The sequence below is a fragment of the Triticum dicoccoides genome, chromosome 3A (assembly GCF_002162155.2).
Source record: "Triticum dicoccoides isolate Atlit2015 ecotype Zavitan chromosome 3A, WEW_v2.0, whole genome shotgun sequence".
Classification (NCBI taxonomy): domain Eukaryota; kingdom Viridiplantae; phylum Streptophyta; class Magnoliopsida; order Poales; family Poaceae; genus Triticum; species Triticum dicoccoides.
In genome coordinates, this window is record NC_041384.1 from 193081053 (window position 1) to 193093053 (window position 12001).

The following is a 12001-nucleotide window of genomic DNA, read 5'->3' on the forward strand; positions in this document are numbered from 1 at the left end:
GAGATCGAGGTGAAGTCTTCTGGAATACGGCACTACTTAGCATAGAACAAACCAGCTCTCTTATTACAACATGAATATGATTACAAGGTCTCCGATATTACAATGAATAACATCGGCACAGCGACACTACGCCATCCTCAGTTGCTCTATGCAAGCAGCACAATACTTGAAGCAGCGGAACAACTACTGGCAGCGGAACAACGAATGGCGATGATGGACTCCAATCTGCAGGGACTCTGGCTGGAACGTTTATCCTAGCTCGCGAACACAGGAACAACACCAAACAAGCAAGTAATCCAGACACGTCCTGCAAGCTGGCATGACACGCCAGGTCAGTACATTGAATGTACTTGCAAGCTCACAATAACCAGAAGCATTCAAGACAAACAATAGCATGGCAATTACAGGTTAAGCGGGAATTGATATGAGATCACTAGAATAACATGGCATTAAAAACATGACATCCAAAGTAATACTTCCAAAATAATACCAGATACCATCATGAAAATAACCATAATAGCCACTAAGAATCCAAAGGCAATATGAACCTGATACAGCTAGAACAATATGAGCATAGCATGAACATATTAATCTGACGATACTAGCATGCAACATGATGACACTGCATGCACCAATTATTCTGCTCGGGTTATCTCGTAACAATCACGCGCATCACTTACCCAACTCGGACATTACACGATCATCTCAGGATCAAATCAAGCTTGGTATAAACAATACCGTAGTAATCATTAAATGACCACAAGGAGCTTGATCTTTACCCATGATTCTCGCACAACATCATGAATATCCAACAACTCGGTATCCTCGATACCACAGTGATCATTCCGGCGATCACAACCATGACCAACATTGGGTCTCAAACCGTGATCCTTACGGCGATCACAACCACTTATCTCATCATCAAATCGGGGTTGTCATTAATTAAGTTATTATTAATACTATTGACTCACGGCGGGACCGACACGAACTGGGCCCTTATCCACGGGCGCGGCTATCGATGATTTAATGTACACTCTGCAGAGGTAACACACTGTATCCACACCACAGAACCCATGGCTTCGCCCTCCCATTTGGGTGGACCAACGGCGTTCCGACAAAACCAATCTATTGCCATGATAGTCTCCCGGCCACTCCGGCCCACTCACAACTGGGCTAGTCTTGGGTGGCCCCGTGTCTACCAAAGACACCCCACCACCGTCGTGGTCAAACTCCCTCACGGGAACCGGATCCATAAAAACAACGGGCACACAAGGTTATGGCTGCTTACCGGGATAGGGTACGCACGCCCATAACCTGCCCTCGTGGGAGGCACCGGAGAGATGCACGATAATAGACCCAGTTAGGACCCCCACAAGGTAAGTGTGGTTGCACTGGTCAGTTTCGATCTGGCGGCACCATGACTCAGCCAACAGTTGTTCAAGTTCAATTAAATCCGGTTAAACTTGAATGCAATATGCTGAGCCATGATAAAATAACATGATGCAATTATAATGCATGAACATGATATCAACATAAGCATGGGATGCAACATAACTGTCCATCATATCGACTATGAAATAATCTCCAACTGAACATGGCATAATGACAAGCATAAATATTACAAGTGTAACACTACTCATAGTATAACATAACATGACCATTATCGTCAACCATAAATAACATGCAAGAACTCATCAATAATATTACCAAGTAACACTTAACCAACTAACAGAAACGGAACAATGCCTATTAACAGTACTCGGTAACCGACGTTAGTCATGCACCGAAGAGCATGACCAACCCAACATGTACTACTATCAAGCATGGCAATATGAAAGTAATACTAACAACTAGCAGGTCATGATAACTAGGTGCATAATAACATAGCAAACAAGTAAGCACTAACCTAGAAACATTACCGGAACAACGATAACCATCTTTTAAACAAGCAATCATTTAATAAATATTCAAGTTGAAAACCATGGCTACTGCATGAATATCATGCAAGTGGGTATTGTGGCTTGCCTGGGGTGACGGAGACTCCAGGAAGAAGTGCGGTGAAGCCACGGAACGAAATGTCGGACGGTACATACTCGGAGGGGGCTGATTAGAGGCAAGGGCAAAATGGTCATTTTCACTATGAAACAACCTAGTGAAAAGTTACCAAAAGATAGAGCACGATGATACAAAGAAGTGAGCGTTGGTTTCACCTCAATCGGAGTTACGGTTGAAAAGTTGTGAAGGTTGGAAGAACATGGACCAATCTATGAAAATTTTATCACCAACGGGTCCCTGAGTGGATAAGACAAAAACAGATTTGGGAAAATACGCTTTATGACTTAGAAAACGTACTTCAGGCCGAAGTAGAAACAAAATACGCCTTCATTGGAAGAAGACGTACTCGGGGAAATGTGTTTCCACTTACGTGACGTGGCAGTGGGGGGGTGATGTCTACTACACAACCTTCTTCTTGTAGACGTTGTTGATCCTCCAAGTGCAGAGGTTTGTAGGACAGTAGCAAATTTCCCTCAAGTGGATGACCTAAGGTTTATCAATCCGTAGGAGGCGTAGGATGAAGATGGTCTCTCTCAAGCAACCCTGCAACCAAATAACAAAGAGTCTCTTGTGTCCCCAACACACCCAATACAATGGTAAATTGTATAGGTGCACTAGTTCGGCGAAGAGATGGTGAAACAAGTGGTATATGGATGGTAGATAATACTTTTTGTAATCTGAAAATATAAAAACAGCAAGGTAACAAGTGATAAAAGTGAGCGTAAACGGTATTGCAATGTGTGGAAATAAGGCCTAGGGTTCATACTTTCGCTAGTGTAAGTTCCCTCAACAATATTAAAATAATTGGATCACATAACTATCCCTCAACATGGAACAAAGAGTCACTCCAAAGTGACTAATAGCGGAGAACGAACGAAGAGATTATGGTAGGTTACGAAACCACCTCAAAGTTATTCTTTCCAATCAATCCGGTGGGCTATTCCTATAAGTGTCACAAACAGCCCTAGAGTTCGTACTAGAATAACACCTTAAGACACAAATCAACCAAAACCCTAATGTCACCTAGATACTCCAATGTCACCTCAAGTCTCCGTGGGTATGATCATATATGCGTCACACAATCTCAGATTCATCTATTCAACCAACACAAAGGACCTCAAAGAGTGCCCCAAAGTTTCTACCGGAGAATCACGACGAAAACGTGTGCCAACCCCTATGCATAGGTTCTGAATGTCACAAAACCCGCAAGTTGATCACCAAGACATACATCAAGTGTTCTCTAGTCTTTAAAGACTCAATCCGATAAGATAACTCCAAAGGGAAAACTCAATTCATTACAAGAGAGAAGAGGGGGAGGAGAAACATAGGATCCAACTATAATAGCAAAGCTCGTGATACATCAAGATCGTATCGTCTCAAGAACACGAGAGAGAGAGAGAGAGATCAAACACATAGCTACTGGTACATACCCTCAGCCCCGAGGGACAACTACTCCCTCCTCGTCATGGACAGCATCGGGATGATGAAGATGGCCACCGGAGAAGGATTGCCCCCTCTGGCAGGGTGCTGGAACGGGTCTAGATTGGTTTTCGGTGGCTACGGAGGCTTCTGGCGGTGGAACTCCCGATCTATTCTCTGTTCTAGAAGTTTTAGGGTATATGGAGTTATATAGGCAGAAGAAGCACGTCAGGGGAGCCACGGGGGCCCCACGAGGCCGGGGGCGCTCCCTAGGGGGGTGGGCACACCCTCCGCACTCGTGGGCAGCTCTCGTATCTTCTGATGTGGGGTCCAAGTCCATCAGGTGTGATTCCTTCCAAAAATAAATTCTCCAGTTGATTTCATTCCGTTTCGACTCCGTCTGATATTCCTTTTCTTCAAAACACTGAAATAGGCATAAAACAACAAATCTGGGCTGGGCCTCCGGTTAATAGGTTAGTCTCAAAAATAATATAAAAGTGGATAATAAAGCCCAATATTACCCAAAACAGTAGATAATATAGCATGGAGCAATCAAAAATTATAGATACGTTGGAGACGTATCAGGCATCCCCAAGCTTAATTCCTGCTCGTCGTCGAGTAGGTAAATGATAAAAAAGAATTTTTGATGCGGAGTGCTACTTGGCATAATTTCAATGTAATTCTTCTTAATTGTGGCATGAATATTCAGATCCATAAGATTCAAGACAAAAGTTTAATATTGACATAAAAACAATAATATTTCAAGCATACTAACAAAGCAATCATGTCTTCTCAAAATAACATGGCCAAAGAAAGCTATCCCTACAAAATCATATAGTCTGGCTATGCTCCATCTTCACCACACAAAATATTTAAATCATGCACAACCCCGATGACAAGCCAAGCAATTGTTTTCATACTTTTGATGTTCTCAAACTTTTTCAATCTTCACGCAATACATGAGCGTGAGCCATGGACATAGCACTATAGGTGGAATAGAATGGTGGTTGTGGAGAAGACAAAAAGAGGGGAAGATAGTCTCACATCAACTATGCGTATCAACGGGCTATGGAGATGCCCATCAATAGATATCAATGTGAGTGAGTAGGGATTGCCATGCAACGGATGCACTAGAGCTATAAATGTATGAAAGCTCAACAAAAGAAACTAGTGGGTGTGCATCCAACTCGCATGCTCACGAAGACCTAGGGCATTTTGAGGAAGCCCATCATTGGAATATACAAGCCAAGTTCTATAATGAAAGATTCCCACTAGTATATGAAAGTGATAACTCAAGAGACTCTCTATATGAAGAACATGGTGCTACTTTGAAGCACAAGTGTGGAAAAAGGATAGTAGCATTGTCCCTTTTATTTTATTTTTTATATTTTTTATTTGGCCTTTCTTTTTTTGTTTGGCCTTTCTTTTTTTTATTTGGCCTTCCCCCTTTTTTTGGGACAATGCTCTATTAATGATGATCATCACACTTCTATTTATTTACAACTCAATGATACAACTCGATACTAGAACAAAGATGACTCTATATGAATGCCTCCGGCGGTGTACCGGGATATGCAATGACTCATGAGTGACATGTATGAAAGAATTATGAACGGTGGCTTTGCCACAAATACGATGTCAACTACATGATCATGCAAGCAATATAACAAATATGAGGTGTGTCATAATAAAAGGAACGGGTGAAAGTTGCATGGCAATATATCTCGGAATGGCTATGGAAATGCCATGATAGTTAGGTATGGTGGCTGTTTTCAGGAAGGTATATGGTGGGTTTATGGTACCGGCGAAAGTTGCGCGGTACTAGAGAGGCTAGCAATGGTGGAAGGGTGAGAGTGCGTATAATCCATGGACTCAACATTAGTCATAAAGAACTCACATACTTATTGCAAAAATCTAGAAGTTATCAAAGCAAAGTATTACGCGCATGCTCCTAGGGGGATAGATTGGTAGGAAAAGACCATCGCTCGTGCCCGACCGCCACTCATAAGGAAGGCAATCAATCAATAAATCATGCTCCGACTTCATCACATAACGGTTCACCATATGTGCATGCTACGGGAATCACAAACTTCAACACAAGTATTTCTCAAATTCACAACTACTCAACTAGCATGACTCTAATATCACCATCTCCATATCTCAAAATAATTATCAAGTATCAAACTTCTCTTAGTATTCAATACACTCATAAGAGAATTTTATTATTCTTGAATACCTAGAATATTAGGATTTTAAGCAAATTACCATGCTATTTAAGACTCTCAAAATAATCTAAGTGAAGCATGAGAGTTCATCTATTTATTCAAAATAAAACTACGACCATGCTCTAAAAGATATAAGTGAAGCACTAGAACAAATGACAAACTACTCCGAAAGATATAAGTGAAGATCAATGAGTAGTCGAATAATTATGCAACTATGTGAAGACTATCTAGCATTCAATAATTTCAGATCTTGGTACTCTATTCAAACAGCAAGAAAAGCAAAATAAAATGACATCTAAGAATAGCAAACATCATGTGAAGAAGCAAAAACTTAGGATCAACCGATACTAACCGATAGTTGTTGAAGAAGAAAGGTGGGATGCCAACCGGGGCATCCCCAAGCTTAGACGCTTGAGACTTCTTGAAATATTATCTTGGGGTGCCTTGGGCATCCCCAAGCTTGATCTTTTGTGTCTCCTTAATTCCTCTCATATCACGGTCTCCCTAAATCTCAAAAGCTTCATCCACACAAAACTCAACAAGGACTCGTGAGATAAGTTAGCATAAACCATTGCAAAAACCTTATCATACTCTACTGTAGAAAGTCACTAAAATTATTATTCAACATTGCATACTAAATTCCTCTGCATATTTAATATTCCTATCCTCAAATAGAATCATTAGAGAAGCAAACATATGCAAACAATGCAAACATAACAGCAATCTGTCTAAACAGGATAGTCTATAAAGAATGCAGCAACATCCATACTTACCTAGATCCAAAAATTATGAAAGACAATTCCCACTGTATTAAATTTATCAGAGCTTAATATGCAAAAGGTTTCAACATTTTATCACATTCTGACTTTTCTAGGGAATTATTGCAACAGCGGTAAACTTTCTGTTTTCAAACAGCAACATGTATACTTGTAACATAGGCATAGTAAAGGCTATCAATGCCACTTTTATTGAAATAAAAGATGCAAAACATTATTATAAATAACAGCAAGCAAATACTAACAAAATAAATTGACGCTCCAAGCAAAACACATATCATGTGGTGAATAAAAATATAGCTCCAAGTAAAGTTACCGATGAACGAAGACGAAAGAGGGGATGCCTTCCGGGGCATCCCCAAGCTTATGCTTTTGGTTGTCCTTTAATTTTACCTTGGGGTGCCTTGGGCATCCCCAAGCTTAGGCTCTTACCACTCCTTATTCCATAGTCCATCGAATCCTTACCCAAAACTTGAAAACTTCACAACACAAAACTTAAAGTAGAAAACTTGTAAGCTCCGTTAGTATAAGAAAGAAAAACACCACTTCAAGGTACTGTAATGAACTCATTCTTTATTTATATTGGTGTTATACCTACTTTATTCCAACTTCTCTATGGTTTATAAACTAGTTTACTAGCCATAGATTCATCAAAATAAGTAAACAACACATGAAAACAGAATCTGTCAAAAACAGAACAGTCTGTAGTAATCTGAATCAAACATATACTTCTGGAAATCATAAAATTCTAAAATAAATTGATGGACCTGAGGGATTTATCTATTAATCATCTTCAAAAAGAATTAACTAAATATAACTCTCCAAATAAAAATGGCAGCAATTCTCGTGAGCGCTTAAGTTTCTGTTTTTGACAGCATGATCAACAAGACTTTTCCCAAGTCTTCCCAAAGGTTCTACTTGGCACAAACACTAATTAAAAGCATAAAACCACATGTAAACAGAGGCTAGATGAATTATTTATTACTAAACAGGAGCAAGAAGCAAGGAACAAAAGTAAAATTGGGTTGCCTCCCAACAAGCGCTATCGTTTAATGCCCCTAGCTAGGCATGATGATTTCAATGATGCTCACATAAAAGATAAGAATTGAAACATAAAGAGAGCATCATGAAGAATATGACTAGCACATTTAAGTCTAACATGCTTCCTATGCATAGGGATTTTGTGAGCAAACAACTTATGGGAACAATAATCAACTAGCATAAGAGGGCAAAACAAGCATAACTTCAAGATTTTAAGCACATAGAGAGGAAACTTGATATTATTGCAATTCCTACAAGCATATATTCCTCCCTCATAATAATTTTCAGTAGCATCATGAATGAATTCAACAATATAACCAGAACCTAAATCATTCTTTTCATGATCTACAAGCATGCAAATTTTATTACTCTCCACATAAGCAAAATTCTTCTCATGAATAATAGTGGGAGCAAACTCAACAAAATAACTATCATGGGATTGAAAATTGAAATCAAGATGACAAGTTTCATTGTTATTATTATTCTTTAAAGCATATGTGTCATCTCAATAATCATCATAGATAGGAAGCATGCTTTCAGCATAATAAATTTGCTCATCAAAACTTGGGGGACAAAAAAATATCATCTTCATCAAACATAGCTTCCCCAAGCTTGTGGCGTTGCATATCATTAGCATCATGGATATTCAAGGAATTCATACTAACAACATTGCAATCATGCTCATTATTCAAATATTTAGTGCCAAACATTTTATAGATTTCTTCTTCTAGCACTTGAGCACAATTATCCTTTCCATCATACTCACGAAAGATATGAAAAAGGTGAAGCGTATGAGACAAACTCAATTCCATTTTTTATAGTTTTCTTTTATAACCTAAACTAGTGATAAAACAAGAAACTAAAAGACTTGATTGCAAGATCTAAAGATATACCTTCAAGCGCTAACCTCCCCAGCAATGGCGCCAGAAAAGAGCTTGATGTCTACTACACAACCTTCTTCTTGTAGACGTTGTTGGGCCTCCAAGTGCAGAGGTTTGTAGGACAGTAGCAATTTTCCCTCAAGTGGATGACCTAAGGTTTATCAATCCGTAGGGGGCGTAGGATGAAGATGGTCTCTCTCAAGCAACCCTGCAACCAAATAACAAAGAGTCTCTTGTGTCCCCAACACACCCAATACAATGGTAAATTGTATAGGTGCACTAGTTCGGCGAAGAGATGGTGAAACAAGTGGTATATGGATGGTAGATAATAGTTTTTGTAATCTGAAAATATAAAAACAGCAAGGTAACAAGTGATAAAAGTGAGCGTAAACGGTATTGCAATGTGTGGAAATAAGGCCTAGGGTTCATACGTTTGCTAGTGTAAGTTCCCTCAACAATACTAAAATAATTGGATCACATAACTATCCCTCAACATGCAACAAAGAGTCACTCCAAAGTCACTAATAGAGGAGAACGAGCGAAGAGATTATGGTAGGGTACGGAACCACCTCAAAGGTATTCTTTCCAATCAATCTGGTGGGATATTCCTATAAGTGTCACAAATAGCCCTAGAGTTCGTACTAGAATAACACCTTAAGACACAAATAAACCTAAACCCTAATGTCACCTAGATACTCCAATGTCACCTCAAGTATCCATGGGTATGATTATACGATATGCGTCACACAATCTCAGATTCATCTATTCAACCAACACAAAGGACCTCAAAGAGTGCCCCAAAGTTTCTACCGGAGAATCACGACGAAAACATGTGCCAACCCCTATGCATAGGTTCCGAATGTCATGAAACCCGCAAGTTGATCACCAAGACATACATCAAGTGTTCTCAAGTCTTTAAAGACTCAATCCGATAAGATAACTCCAAAGGGAAAACTCAATTCATTACAAGAGAGAAGAGGGGGAGGAGAAACATAGGATCCAACTGTAATAGCAAAGCTCGCGATACATCAAGACCGTATCGTCTCAAGAACATGAGAGAGAGAGAGAGAGAGAGATCAAACACATAGCTACTGGTACATACCCTCAGCCCCGAGGGAGAACTACTACCTTCTCGTCATGGAGAGCACCGGGATGATGAAGATGGCCACCGGAGAAGGATTGCCCCCTCCGGCAGGGTGCCGGAACGGGTCTAGATTGGTTTTCGGTGGCTATGGAGGCTTCTGGCGGCGGAACTCCCGATCTATTCTCTGTTCTGGAAGTTTTGGGGTATATGGAGTTATATAGGCAGAAGAAGCACGTCAGGGTTGGCACGGGGGCCCCACGAGGCAGGGGGTGCGCCCTAGGGGGTGGGCGCGCCCCCCACCCTCGTGGGCAGCTCCCGTATCTTCTGACGTGGGGTCCAAGTCCATCAGGTGTGTTTCCTTCCAAAAATAACTTCTCTAGTTTATTTTGTTCCGTTTCGACTCCGTCTGATATTCCTTTTCTTCAAAACACTTAAATAGGCATAAAACAACAAATCTGGGTTGGGCCTCCGGTTAATAGGTTAATCCCAAAAAATAATATAAAAGTAGATAATAAAGCCCAATATTGCCCAAAACAGTAGATAATATAGCATGGAGCAATCAAAAATTATAGATACGTTGGAGAGCGGGGTCAATGGGCAGAGGATGACACGCGGGGCCCACCTTATCCTTCTCTCTCCTCCCCCCTGTCTTCTTCTTCCTCCCGTGCCTGGCCATGACAGGAACCAAAGGAGGATGACAGGGGCGCTGCCGATGCTGGGGCGGCCGGTCCAGGCCAGCTCCAGCTAGGGCGCGGGCACCGGCGGGTGCGGCCCAGCGTGGCGCGTCCGTCCAGAGGGTCGGTCGGCCCCGGGGATGAGAGGAGGACGCGGGGCGGAGGAGGATCGAGGAGAGATAGAGGGCGGCTGTCGACGGTGGTCTTTGGCGATGTGGGCAACTCCAGCGAGGGACAAGTGGGTGGGACGACTCAGTGAAGCACGGGGAGGATGATGGTGGAGTCGGGAGGGAGAGAGGAGGCTCGGATGGACTTGGTCGGTGTGGTGGCCGAGAGCAACGGCGACGGCCAAGCTCCGGGAGGCGCGGCCACGGGGCTCTCCGGCGAGGGGCAATGGGTTGGGGCGAACCGCGGGAAGTAGAGGAAGGCAGTGGAGGGCTTGGGAGGAGGAGAGGGGGCCTGCGGTTGCTAGAATGGAGACGAGCTCCGGTGGTGGCCGCGGTGGCCGAAGAAGAAAACGGCGAGGAGAGGCACTCCAGTGGGGGAGGAGGAACGGGGAGAGGTTGGTGAGGTGCGGAGGGGTTCGGGGGTCCTTATATAGGCGCGGGGGAGGGCTCTAGAGCCTCACGGGAAAGCTCACGACAAGCTCTAATGGAGGTCAGCAGCCCGATGCGGCAAGGGCATGGCGTTTGCGACGCATTTGAGGCGAACCATGATGAGGCATCGATGCAGGGCGATGCAGTCGATCACGGGGAAGCTCCAGGACACGAATTGAGGTCGAGACGAGGAGGGAGGAGACGAGCATAGTGGCCGGGACCAGCCAGAGCACGCCTGCAGCCATGACGCAAGCGTGATCACCACGCGCACTAGCGCAAGCGGCGCTCTTTGGCGTGGCCAACCATGTCCAGTGGATGGAGCCTGGTGCCCTTAGTCCAACTGAAGAAATAAATTGGTCCAGGGGCAAAGAAGAGATTTGCACTTAGCTCCAAAAGTAACTCAGTAACAAGGTGTTTGTAACTTGTTGTGGTTAAACCAGCAGGGTAACAAGGTAAAGAGTTTGCCTGGCGATGATCACACACTAAGGTGATGCTGATCACTAAAAATCAGACTAAGAGGAGGAGTTTAGATGGGGGTTGCAGTAGAAAGTGCAAAACTGGCCAAAATTGGGGATTTGGATGATGCACTCACATACTTGATCTCTGTGAGCTGCAATTTGGCAGAGAGGGGTTTTATGATGATATGAAGTAGCTGTAAAAATTTCATATCATTTGGAAATACCAAAGTGGCACTTGCTTCACAAAGCTTCATTCTGAACGGAAACTTGGAAAAATTACACAGGGTAATTGGATCAACCAATTGAGGTAAAACTTGTTGAGAGTAGTTGATATAGGTAGAAGCTTGTCCAGGTAAAGTTTCAGCTCAAATGAAGCAATATAACATATGGTTGCTTCACAAACTGAAAATCTGACCAGGAACTAAGATTTGGAGCTGGGATCACATAGATGAGTTACGTGAGCTCAAATTTGGTGGAGAGTCGTTATTTGACCCTAGGAAGGACCCTGCAAAATTGCAACTCATTTGGATATGCCTAGAATATAGCTCCTTCACAAAGTTCCTTCCTGGACAGAAACTTTGGAAAATTGCTGGAAAAATATTTACTAGGCAAATTGAGCTGAATTTTGGCATGAGCCAATGATATGGACAGGAAAAGATGTCCAAAAATTTTGGGGTCAATCAAGCAATATAATAGCACTTCCTTTGCAAAGTGCCATTTAGGGCAGAATAGGAAAAGAATTATTGGAGGATTATTTTTGAACATGGCAATGAAATATTTTTCCATATTTGA